General features: G+C 40.9%; 1 long non-coding RNA gene across 1 annotated transcript in view; it reads right to left on the minus strand.

Annotated features, from left to right (window-relative positions):
• Positions 1-13,534, minus strand: part of LOC129392143 (uncharacterized) — a 140,438-nt gene that overhangs the window by 1,067 nt on the left and 125,837 nt on the right. The window lies entirely within an intron of this gene.

Genomic DNA, 13,534 nt, shown 5'->3' on the forward strand with positions numbered 1-13,534 from the left:
AAATCCTACTTCTAGGAATTTATCCTGAAGATAGTCCCAAGAACAGAAAAACACATCTGCACAAATTTATTCATCTCAGCATTACTGTTAATTACAAAACACTGAAGACAGCCTAAATGCCCAAATATGGGAGATCAGTGGAATGCACAAGATACATCCACACAGTGGAGTCCTATGCAGCTGGATAAATAAATGAGGGAGATCTCAGTGAACTGATATGGAGAGAGTTCCCGGATATATTGCTAAGTGGAAAAAGGAAAGTGCAGAAGAGTGCCTGTACTAATATGCTACCTTTGATGTCAGAAAGAAGGAGAAAAGAGAAAATATAAGTGCATTTCCTCACGTAGGCAAAAATAAATACAGGGAGAATAAACCTGAAATCAGGATCAGTTACCTAGAGAGGGTAGATGCGAAGTAAATAAAATGCAGGAGCTGAAACACAATGTAAGGGGGGTTATATATCTCTGAGTATACCTTTCTGTAAAGTTCTTTCAGAATCAAATAATGTTCCACATGCCAAAAAAATTGCTAAATATAATCAAAATGAAAGTATCATCAAAATATGGTGTGGGGAACCCCAAATAAAATATGAGTAATAGCAACAAGTGAACCTAACTCTTTTACAAATGAATAACATTATTTCCCATACTGTAGTTATTTCAGAAAGATATAAGAATTCTTTGATATTTTTTGAAACTTTTTTCTAAGTTTGACATTTTTTGAAAATGAAAAGTTAAAAAGGAAAAACTGAAGGGGGTGGGGAAAAAAGGAACTAACTTAAATAACTCTGGAAAAGAGTATTTTGACTATATTTGTAAGGCTCAAGTAAAAAAGAACGGTACACAAACATTACATAATCTAGGTAGTAATTTTGTTTTTCCCCAAAGTATGGATTAGCAATTCTGAAGCTATTTTGAGTATTCTAGGATTGAGTAAATAAGTCAAATAAATAGCATGAATAATGAAAGCCAAGTTTCTCACTGTAGTAGAAAGATTATAACTGTGAATAGAGGGAAGACTAGAATAAACTGTGCTGTCGGAATGGAATTAGACATATCAATAGGAACTTGCGATCAATATGAACTCGATATACACATATAGACCTCACAAATATAAACATTTGCAGATAGATAGATACGGAAATAGACATAGATGTGTGTATATGTGTATCTATATTCTCCACTCTGTCTGCTGCAAGGGACTAGAAGCAATGACACTCTAGCCCCAACGAGCACCTTTAGTGACTATTCTCTCATTAAAAAAAAAAAAAAAAAACCCTTGGAGAAATGGCTGATTCCAGGTCTGGACAGATCAAGTACAAGATGAGCCTAGACCATCTTGCGATGCCAGAAAGTGAGGAAATGTTCCAGATATGATAGGGACAGGTCAAAGGACACACTGGCCAAATCCAAGGGACCCCCAGTAATCAAATCTGGGATAATATTGGCAACGAAATAAATGACAATAGTAAGAGATTATAATGCACAGAATAAAATAAATATCCATGAGTCCATACTGACATAAATAAGTAAATAAGCAACTGAAGTGGGGGAAGGAAAACTCTCACAGCAGAATTCCAATTCATAAGTGTAGAAGGAATGATAAAAACAGAAGTTACTAATTTGCAAACACTACAGTATTAACTGTTGCAGACAAGAATCACCAACAGATGCTATAAATTACTGGGGTAAATATACAGAGAAAAAACCTGCATATTCTCAAAGTATATCCCCACAAAATAGGGGAAAAGAACAACTTTGTAGGGCAGAAAACTCACTTAACCATGTGACCAAAGTCAAGCTCACCAGTAATGAGACATATTGACATTATGTGCCTCCTGATACGATGCACTGAGAAGAACACAGAACTGCTTCTGTGATATTCTTGCCAAATGCATTACCTGAATTTCATCAGGAGGAAACATTAGACAAACTCCAACTGAGTGTGTTCTACATGATAACTGGATAGCATTCATCAAGGTCAAGGAAGACAAAGAAAAACTGAAGAGCTATCCTAGACTGGAATAGATCAAGGCAACATGAAAACTTGATCCTGGAACATAAAAAGGACGCTAGTGGGACAATTGGTGAAATCCAAAGAAGGTCTGCAAATAGTTCATAGTATTACATTAAGGTTAATTTCCAGTACAGTGGTTATATAAGATGTAAAATTTGAAAAGATACAATAATTTTTTGTTTTCTTGCAACTTTTTTCTAAGCCTGAAAATTTTTCAAAATGAAGTTAAAAAGTAAACATAAATAAAATTTTAAAAGGAAGAAAATAGTATACAAGGTTCCTATCAACCTATTCTCCAGGAATCAATTTTCTTCCCAACAGATAGCTACTATTAACAACTTCTAGTATATACTTCCAGACATTTTCTATAGAAATACATACATGTATATTCATCATCTGTGTTATGCATATATGTATTAGAGATTCTTCCATATAAGCATGTGGCATTCTTTTAATGGCTGTATAATGTTATATAGATTATATGTTACATATATTAATGTAATTATTGATGATCATTATGATGTTTCTAATATTTTGGTACTACAAACAATATATATTAACTAGTGATGGACATTTATGATGTTTCTGGTATTTTGGTATTTTAAACAATACTACAATAAATGCTTCATTTTCTATACATACTAGTACTTGTAATATAAATATGTAGCTAAACAGATTAATCTCCACAATATACAAGCAGCTCATGCAGTTCAATATCAAAAAACCAAAAAATATATATATTATATATATATATAAAATTTATGTAACTGCATACACATTTGAAATCTAGCCATGTTGCTATATGGGTCAGGGGTTCATTCCTTTTTATTGCAGACTAGTATTCCGCAAGTTTGTTTATCCATTTGTCAGTTGAGGTTCATCTGGATTGTTTCCAGTTTTTGATCATTATGAATAAAACTGCTATAAACATTCATGAACAGGTTTTTGGTTGAACATCAGCTTTTATTTATCTTGGATAAATACCTAGAAGCAGACTTGCTTGGGTCTCATGGTAAGTATATATTTATCCTTGTAAAAAACTGCCAATCAGTTTTCCAAAGTGGCTGTACCATTTTGCTTCCCTAACAGCAGCTTATAAGAGTCCCTGTTGCTCTGCATCCTCACCAACACTCGGTATTCTCAGTTTTCCCCCCATTCTAACAGGTGTATTGTATTTCATTGTGGTTTTAATTTGCAGTTTCCTGATGGCTGATGATACTGTACATTTTAACGTGTTTATTTGCTATACTGTATATATATCCCCTTTAAAATGTTCAAATCTTTTGCCCAATTTTTAATTGGATTGTTTGTTTTCTTTCTGAGAGTTCTTTATGTATTCTGGACATAAGCCCTTTACCAGATGTATGTTCTGCAAATATTTTCACTCTGATGTGGCTTGTTCGTTCATTTTCTTAACTGTGGCCTGATGGCCAACTTGACTGGCCATGGGATGCTCAGATTAAACATTATTTCTGGGTGTGTCTCTGAGGATGTTTCCAGATGAGATGAGCATTTGAGTTGGTGGACTCAATAAAATAGACTGTCCTCTCCAATGTGGGTGGGCATCATATAATCCATTGAGGGCCTGAATAGGAGAAAAGGCAGGCGAAGGAGGAATTTTCCTCTTTTCCTTCCTGCCTTCTTGCTTGAGCTGAGACAGCTATCTTCTCTTGCCTCAGTGCCCTTGACTCTCAGGCCTTCAGACCTGGACTGGAATCTACACCATCATCTCCCCTGGCCCTCGGGCCTTCAGACTTGGTACGGAATCACCCCACCGGCTGGGTCGCTAGCTTGCAGATTGCAGACTGTGGGACTTCTCAGCCTCCAAAATTGCATATGCCAATTCCTTATAATAAATCTCTTCCTATGTGTATATCCTATTGGTTTTGTTCCTCTGGAGAACCCTGCCTAATACAGTGGCTTTCAAGTAGAATATTTTAATTTTGATAAAGTTGAATTTAGCATTTTTAAAATTTTCATTGTGTTTTTTGTGTCCTCTTTGAGAAATTTTTGCCTAACACAAAATCATAAATATATTCTATTTTTTCTTCCAGAAATTGTTTAGTTTTAGGTCCCATTTCAGTCTATGATTCAATTTGAGTTAATTTCCCCTATGGTGTGAGGTAAGGACAGAGTGCGTTTTTATTTTATTTTTTTACATGTGGATGTCCAATTGTTCCAGCACCATTTGTGGAAAAGACTATTTCTTATCCATTTTTTAAGGAACCTCCATACTGTTCTCCATAGTGGCTATATCAATTTACATTCCCACCAATAGTACAAGACGGTTCCCTTTTCTCCACACCCTCTCCAGCATTTATTGTTTCTAGATTTTTTGATGATGGCCATTCTGACCGGTGTGAGATGATATCTCATTGTAGTTTTGATTTGCATTTCTCTAATGATTAATGATGTTGAGCATTCTTTCATGTGTTTGTTGGTGGTCTTGTTTATGGTATCTTTTGCTGTGCAAAAGCTTTTAAGTTTCATTAGGTACCATTCATTTATTTTTGCTTTTATTTCCCTTTCTCTAGGAGGTGGGTCAAAAAGGATCTTGCTGTGATTTATGTCATAGAGTGTTCTGCCTGTGTTTTCCTCTAAGAGTTTGATAGTGTCTGGCCTTACATTTAGGTCTTTAATCCATTTTGAGTTTATTTTTGTGTATGGTGTTAGGGAGTGTTCTAATTTCATACTTTTACATGTACCTGTCCAGTTTTCCCAGCTTATCCATTGAATTATCTTGTCACATTTGTCAAAATCAATTGACTATTTATGTGACTATTAGGTCTATAGACTATTTAGGTCTATTTCTGGACCCTCTATTCTTCTCCACTGAACTATGGTTTGTCCTTAGGCCAGTGTGACAGCGTCTTCATTACTGTACCTTTATTAAAAAAACCTTGAAATTCGGTAATGTGAGCCTTCTAACTGTCTTTTTTCAGAATTGCTTAGCTATTCAAGAACTATTGACTTTCCATGTACATTTTAGAATCAGTTCATCAAGATATACAAAAAGACTGATGGGATTTTGATTGTAATCTATAAATCAATTTCAGAAAAATTAATGTCTTAGCAATACGGAGTCTTCTAATCCATGAACATAAGATACCTCTCCATTTATTTAGTTCTTTTTCCGATCAAGGTTTTATAGCTACTAATATATAAGACTAGTATATATTTTGTTAAATTTATTGCTAAACACTTTGTTTTTGATGCTATTACAAACGACCTGTGATTTTTAATTCAATTTTCAATTAGTCACTGCTCGTAGATATACAATTGATTTTTGTATATTACTCTTGCATCCTGAGAAATTATTACAGGATAAGTAGGGGTTGGTTACATGGGGTGGGGTGAGTCTGAAAAAGAGAGAATATCTCATGGGAAGGTACTGAGGCATGAACAAGATGCAGTGGGCAGGATGGTAACCCTAAACATCCCATCCTGATCCAAGTGTCAACAGTAAAGCTGGAGGTTAAAGGAGGTGGCAGGTTGTGAGGCTACAGGGGGGTAATTTATGGAGGGCATTTAAGCCAAGCTAAGAAGTTAAGAGGTTTGGAGTTCATTCTGTAGAGAGGGGGAACACCACTGAAAAGGTTTTAAACCATCAAGTTCCATATCAGATTGTTTTAAGAGAGGATACACGAATGGTCATGAAAGAATGGATTTGCCTGGGGGAAGGGAGGAGAGTGATGAGAAAAATATTTGAGGCAGGGAGCTTGGCTAAGAGCTGTTAAAATACTTCAGGACATGAGAGGATAAGGCAGAAACTAAGGAGAATGAGGGCTGGGGAGTAGGGAGAGATTCCGGATGCCCTGGTGGTTGAGTCAGCCGGTTTTGGTGTCTCTGCACTCAGGTGCCAGCCTCTCCTCATTGCCAAGAGGACCCCCATCCATGAATGCACGGTAATGTTGAGTCTCTCTAAACTCAGAAATGTTCACAAATCTCGTGTGTTGTGCTGTCTGTAATTTACTTTTAAGTATTTCAGCATAGGCACTGTGTAAAGTATAGGTGGGTACATCAGTTTTAATTCAAATCCAAGGGATAGTTAGTTATTATTTGATGGGTAGATATCATCTAATCAAAAATAAACTCTGCGAGGGGGTTAGTTAGCATTTGAGGTCAGTTCTCCAAAGGACATGGTTACCTCATCACTCCCCACGTGAATATGTACTGGGGCGTGGGTGACTAACATAACATAAAGGGAATTAGAAACACTGTTTCATTGGTGAAACTTTAGTACCTATGGATTAAAGAGGAATCCTCACCATTGCATGAATTAGGAATTTACAAGGGATTCAGGAGCCCTGTGTCAGGAACACAGTCAAAGACCAAATATTAGAACAAGAGAGGCTCCTAGTACTCTCATTGTTCAGGAAATTACAAGGGTCAGGAATTCTGTGCCAGGAACCAGGGCCAGAGACCAACATATATGTTCTCTGATCTGTTTCCCTTTGCGTTTGCACTCCATCACTCAGAGGATTCCGTCTGCTGATCCAACTACACGTCTAGTGAATTCTGCCACTAAAACGCTGTTACTTCTGGTTTGAGTGAACCTTTCATGCAAAGCTCTTGTCAAGTGCCTAAAGATGAGAGCGCTGGAAGCGAGTTGACTAGAAAAGGTGTCACTGTGGTTGCCTTGCCTGCCAAGACAGGCTTGTCTGGGAGACCGGATTCCACCTGCTTTGATGGCAGCCCAGCTCCAGGCAGTGAGGCTGGGGGAAAGGGACCTAGAGCTCTCACTCACCTCCAATCATTCCCTGTCAACAACCTAAGCCCAGGTTAACTCAGATCACAGTTAGCAAAGCATCCCTTCCTTTCAGAAACCTCCGAACTCCCAGTATTTTCCCCACAAAACTCTGCTCACATAGTCGGTCCCCTGGCCAGTCTTTCCTGGGGCAGAGCCCTCCGGTCCTCTCAGTCCCAGGCAACCCATTTCCAACTCGCACCATCTTTCCTTCTGTGGGCGTCTGGCACCCTCTGAACTGTCACAGCTATCAGTGTAGCCTACTGTCATTCTCAGGTTATTCCAGGTGCTAATCTGTCCTCCCCAACTAGAGGACAGACTCTTAGAGGATCAGGATCTCCCGTCCCTTCCTTCCTTCCATACTTTATACACTATGGTTTGGCACTTACCCTTGCCTTTGGGACACACAGTCCTGGTGAACAAGGCAGACAGCTCCTGCCCTAACACAACGTCCAGTGTGGTGGTGGAGACAGACAAGAAAATGGGCAATTACAGTAGACCACAATAAGGGACAAAATAAACCCACTCGTTTATTCATTCACTCACGCCACAAATGCACACTGAGCTCCTACTATGTTAGCCACTGGGGGATATCACTGCCCAAGACAGAGCCTGTCCTCATCCACTCATACTCCAGGAAGGGGAAGCCATGAGTGGAGGGTCAGCTAGCCCAAGGCCAGAAGGTGAGATGGAAGCTAAGTCCTAAAGGATGGGGAGCTGCAAGGTAACATTGATACCCACTAATTACTTGGAAATGAGCAGTGCTCAAAGCTGCTGGGAACCTTCGGCTTCCCCTTCCCTCCACATATCTCGAATCCAGACTTTCTTACTGGAGAAGAATAAAACCAAGAAACAAACCACGACGTCTGCACATTTGTCGCGTTGCACAGTGAGGGGCACCCCTGTCTCCAGGCTAGAGTTCTCCCCGGAAGTGCCTTCTGATGGTGGAAATTCCCAGAGATCCCATTAGCTTGGGGCGGGGGATATCTGTGTTTTCCCTTGAACAGTGGATGTTAATTTTTCCCTGGAACCTGTTAAGAAGTCCCAAACTACATTTATACTCAACCCACAGGAATCCCTTTCTCTTTGAAGTAAGAATGTATTTCATGAAACAGCTTTCTCAATGGGGAGGAAAAGAGCAAAAACAAGACCACCCCTCAACCCATTACTCATCCCCATTTCCGCGGCTACATGGCTCCAGGCTCCTCTCCTGGTGCAAAGGTGGAGAAGGCGGGACGTGGACAAAGCCTGCACTCAGGCCACAGCTCTGGAGCGCTGCTGGGACTTCTACCGGGCTCCCTGTCTGTGTCACACAGTGTAGGGTGTTCGCACCACCCCATCCCCATGCCGGAAAGAATTCCACTGTGTGAGGATGAGTCGGCAGAATCTGCCAGTTTGAGGTGGGAGGGACCACCCACGTGGCCTCCGTGTCCTGGCTGGGGAGCTACGGACTCTGGACTCCCCTCTCTGCACTTGGCAGTCTCTCAAGATCTTTGCCCAAGAATTGCCTTCCTGCAGGCCATGAAGTCCCAGCGTGACTTGCTCCTGGTCATCCTTCAGCTCTGTCCCCACTGCTGGCACCGCTCAGGAGGAAGGGCAGGGCGGCTCTAACTCTCCAGATTCAGTCCCGCGTCACCCACACAACTACACAGCCCTACTCACAAAATTACTGGCATGAGAACATACAACTGCTCAACACCGAATGAACAAAAAATACTAATTTACATTTTCTATACAATAAAATGATTTCTTAGAGGTGGTGAGACCTATTTGGAGAGGGGGAAGCCAGCCTGAGAATAGAGTAGACGGGCTCAGTTTTACAAATCATTTCTTCCTCTGTGGTTGATCTTATACAGGTTAATGCCAAGTCTTTGTTCTTCCTTCAGTTTCAGAACTTTCCATTCTGATCTTGCTTTACCTAAAACACATTTGAAAGGTCGAAGAAAAAGCCACCGATAATCCCAGCGTCTCACTGGAGACAGTCATTTTTATCTCCTCTCATCGAGATAAGCTACCAGGTAGATATTTTGATTCCATCTCCTTTCCTTTCCTTTTTTTATTTTATTTTTTAAGTCCCCTCCTGGTGGTAGGACTAACAAGCCAGGAAATTTCTGTTTTCTTAAGATACTTTTTAGAGCATTAAAAAAAGAAAGTTTCGGGCTTCCCTGGTGGCACAGTGGTTGAGAGTCTGCCTGCTAATGCAGGGGACGCGGGTTCGAGCCCTGGTCTGGGAGGATCCCACATGCCCCGGAGCAACTGGGCCCGTGAGCCACAACTACTGAGCCTACGCGTCTGGAGCCTGTGCTCCGCAACAAGAGAGGCCGCGATAGAGAGAGGCCCGCGCACCGCGATGAGGAGTGGCCCCCGCTTGCCACAACTGGAGAAAGCCCTCGCACAGAAGCGAAGACCCAACACAGCAAAAATAAATAAATTAATTAATAAACTCCTACCCCCAACATTAAAAAAAAAAAAAAAAAAAAGAAAGTTTCTCCTTATGAGCCTCACAGCCTCCCCCTGTGGTGTGCAAAGCAGGTCTTACCCCCATTTTTCAGATGTTGAAACTAAGGCTCAGAGATGTTACATAACTTAGCCAAAGTTACCCAAGTCGAAAGCGGGAGAGTCAGGTCTGAAACGTTTTCTTTTCTTTTTTTTACTCCATGCTCAAGATTTGTTTTGCTAATGAGCAGCAAAAAGGAAAAACTAAGGATCTGAATAATTCACCGTGGGATAATCAGCCCACTAAATAGGTTAACGGTTCGTTAAATTTTGGGTTTTTGATGTTTCCTTCTATTAAGATTATAACGGGCATGGAACCAAACATATCCTCACTGATGATCACACACATGGGATTACTTAGTACTAAAGTGAACAGCTGTTAGCACGGAAACTTCTGAAAATATTACAGATCCTCGGTAGAGTAAAAGGGGCCCACAGTAGCATATGTTTTGATTTTCTAATGACTAGTCAGCTTAACTCAGCGTGTTTGTCCAGGTTTTGCCCTCAGACATTTCAAAACTTTCTGCAATTAGCTCAAGAGACAACGAATGATAGCTGTTAAGAACCCTCAGTGCTAGGAACCCTCGGGAAAATCCTCTCTAATTAAGATGAAAGATGCAGGCAGGTAGGCCCTGCATCTTGGAGAAGACAAGGCAGGGCGGCTGAGTAGAATACAGGAGCTCGCGTCCATGGCTCTCCCCACCCCTGGAGCCTGGTCCCCTCTCTGGCTGTCTGGAAGACATTCTACTCATCCTCCCTGGCCCCAGGTTCCTTGTAGAGGGAGGTATCAGTAATATTTTTCCAACCAGTGACTTTCTGCACCAAAGCCATTGTTTCCCATCCACTCCCTTATAGGCTTACGAGTGACTGGTCTGTGCGCCAGACAAGACCCTGCAGCTTCTCCCTTGATGCTTTCTGGAAATTTATTTGTAAAATAACATTCTACCCACCATTTATTCCATTCTCTGCACAAAGAGATTACATTAAATGGGAAAGACAGATGTAAAATCCTATCCTTTGTATATCAATGGTATGATATACCACTGATGGTATCGATGGTATGAGTTCCACTGGAGGAGGTTCAGCACAGGGTGCCAACGTCAGACAGGCGGGAACACCACAGATCCACCCGAGAGCATCAAGCAAGGCATACAGACCTGGGTGTTTGCCAGACACAGGCAGGGAAGAGCATTCTGGATAGAGGCATCAGAGTATGCAAACTCAGAGACCTAAAAAAATGGCGTGTTTGGCAGACAGCCAAAATATGTCTGTGTTGTTAAATTAACACGTGTGTGTGTGTGTGTGTGTGTGTGTGTGTGTTACATTCTTACACACACCGTAAGGCTTGTTGAGGACCAGGTTGGAAAGACATTGTGTGCTGTGTCTTGGAGTTTGCATCGATGCCATGAGAAGCCCCTGAGAGGCAGGGCTCAAACAAGCTGTGTGTCCGGGAAGATCAGTATAAAGTGGGCAGAGAGTTTTGTGTTTTGTTTTGTTCTTTGAAAGGAACGATAAAGCAGTTACTTAAGAAAGGCCTTCAAACCACTGGGTTTCTTATCAAGTGTAACTTCTGAGCACAGAGGTCTACCACATGGGGACTGATAAGGTAGGGGCAGGATATTTCTTCATATCGCTTTAGCTGAAGACATTCTCTATTGCCTTTGTGCTAGTTTGTTTTGTTTTTTTTTCTCCTGCAATTAATCTGCCACCTCGTGGCCTAATGAGAAATTTCAGTTTTCATAGATCAGAGAGGGAGGATGGATGAAGTAGGAATCAATATGCTTTCGGCCAATATAAGCACCAGCAGACTATTGACCGTCATGAACAATACATCAATACAAGAGTGCCTTCCTCGGACTATAAAATGCCCCTCTTGCCTGCTATCCAAAAAGCATTTTGTCATTTCCCAAGAATTCATGGAACAGTAAGAATATGAATCACAAACACTTCTTACATCTGTATGCTTTTGACTTCATAAAATGAAAACTAGAATATGGTCCTTATATTTTAATGGGAAGTGAAATTGCCCTAAAAGCTACAAAGTGCCCTAAGACTATTTTCAACATAGAAAATAGTGCTAAAAAATAATAAGGTGAATTTACAAACAGATGAAACCTGGATCCTGAGCAAATACTCATTAAACTAAAATAAAAAGTGAACACAAGCTGATGAATGGAGCCCCTTTTCTCTGGCTGAGTCATAATACCAGTGTTTAATAATTGATCTTCTTGAGAAACTGAGAGGATGCTTGTGTGGGAGTTCTGTGGTCCTTGAATCGAATCACTTGTTAGATTCTACACAAAACAAATAAGCAAGGGCCCCGTCCCAATATGTCCCCTTAGTCAGAAGTGTAGTGCAGCAAGGTGGTAATGGGGTCAGCCCAGGGTTCTGCTGGCCTCTGCTGTGTAGACCTTTAACCTTTTAGTTACTGGATAATAGTGAAGCCAGGAGGGGAGTCCCAGAGAAGGGATAGGGCTGGGGCACTGGAGAGCCAGACTACTGCACACTGGCTGAATTTTAGCCCTGCCTTTAGTTCAACCTATTCTCAACCTCAGAAATGCTGCCTAAGGAAAGATGTCTTTTATTTTAATTGAGAGATAATTGCATATTACATTATATTTGTTTCAGGTGTACAACATAATGATTTGATATTTGTGTATATTGCAAAATCATGAAAGATGGTTTTTAAGAGTTACATTCTTCGAGCACAATATTTACAGTATAAAAGTCATTAATGTAGATGTGGCCAAAGTTTATTTTTGCTCTATTGTTAAGGAGGGGTGTCCAAAGCCAATTAAACGCATAAATAAGATTTTTAAAGGATGTTTCAGCCATCAAGTTGCTAGTCATTTTCCTGTTTCCATTTCTACATCTTCATTTTAATCTGACCACACAACTATCATTAATTCTAAAAATACTTTCAGTCAGTCCTCTTATTTTCTAGGTCTGATCATATTGTTCATAGTGCTAGTTTAGTGTCCTCCTTCCTAAGAGTTGTTTTTCAAATTTGTTATATATCTTAAGGAATTGGTACATACACTTCTTCCCGAATTTGGTAATAGTTTGTTAACAAGTGTCAATTACGCTTTAATACCTGAAAGAAATGCAGTTTTGAAATAGCGTATGCTTCTTTCTTTTTTCTAATTTAGAATACTGCCTTCCCCGAGTCCAGATGATGATATGGATGATTGATGATGATGATGATAATTTGTACTCTATTTGCAACGTATCAAAGAATGTGAGAGCTGGAAGGAAACTGAAAGGTAACTGAGTCCACTCAGCTGCTGTTTAAGTCATGTCTGTGCTGAAAACTCCGCTTGGTTTTGATCTGTTCTGCATGCAGACTGATGGAGAGGAAAAGGGAACCGATTAATATGTAGAGAATTATGGCAATTTTATGCAAATGATACGGAAACAAAAGTGATCACTTTTGTGATTCCAGAGGCAGAAGAAGCTGAGGCAGCAGGCATGGCTGGAGTTGGTTGGGTCCAGAAGGCTGGGACAGAGGTAGGTTGGCTAGAGGTGCAGGTAACCAAAGATGAAGGAAATCAGGGTAAGAACAGCATGCAACCAGGAGAGCTGAGGGGCAAACGCCTTGCACTTGGGCAAGACGCAGGGTAAGCACAAGGCTCAAGCATCTATCTTAGAGTTTATGATCTGTTGGGAGGAGTGTGCAGATGAGGGGGGAAGTGTCACAGATTCTGCTCCCAGCAGTGTAATGAAGTGAAAAATTGGGTGGTGACCTGGAAAGTGGTGTAGACCAGTAGCTCTCAACCTTGGTTGCACATGTGAGTTACCTGGAGAGCTTTGAAAAATCCTAACGCCCAGGTCCCACACCTCACTCTGGGAGTGGAATCCAGGCACCCTATTTTTTTTTTTTTTTAAAGCTCTTCACATGATTCCAGTGTGTAGCCAAGGTTGAGAATCCCTAGTGTAGAAAATAGGAGATTTCTACCCCCAGCAGGTAGAAAGGTGATGTCAACTTACTAGATGTGAAACAGCTATTGGCCTGCCCTTCCCAGCCCCCTGAAAAGAGGTACTCCAACCTGCAAGCTCTGCTTTAAGTAGTACTTATTTCTGAGCAAGCCCTGGGCTGTGTTAGGAGCTCAGCTCTCATCAGCTGGTGGGAGGGCGGAGATTAATTTCGCTACCCTCGACATACACTTCATCCCCAGGGCACCCCCAGTCTCAGAGAACTACAACCTTTCCTTCCTCCCAGTGTCCTCCTGACTGACGTTTCTGGTTTCATTCCTACACCTACTGGAACTCGAATTA

The sequence above is a fragment of the Physeter macrocephalus genome, chromosome 5 (genome assembly GCF_002837175.3).
Source record: "Physeter macrocephalus isolate SW-GA chromosome 5, ASM283717v5, whole genome shotgun sequence".
In the NCBI taxonomy this organism is placed as follows: Eukaryota; Metazoa; Chordata; class Mammalia; order Artiodactyla; family Physeteridae; genus Physeter; species Physeter macrocephalus.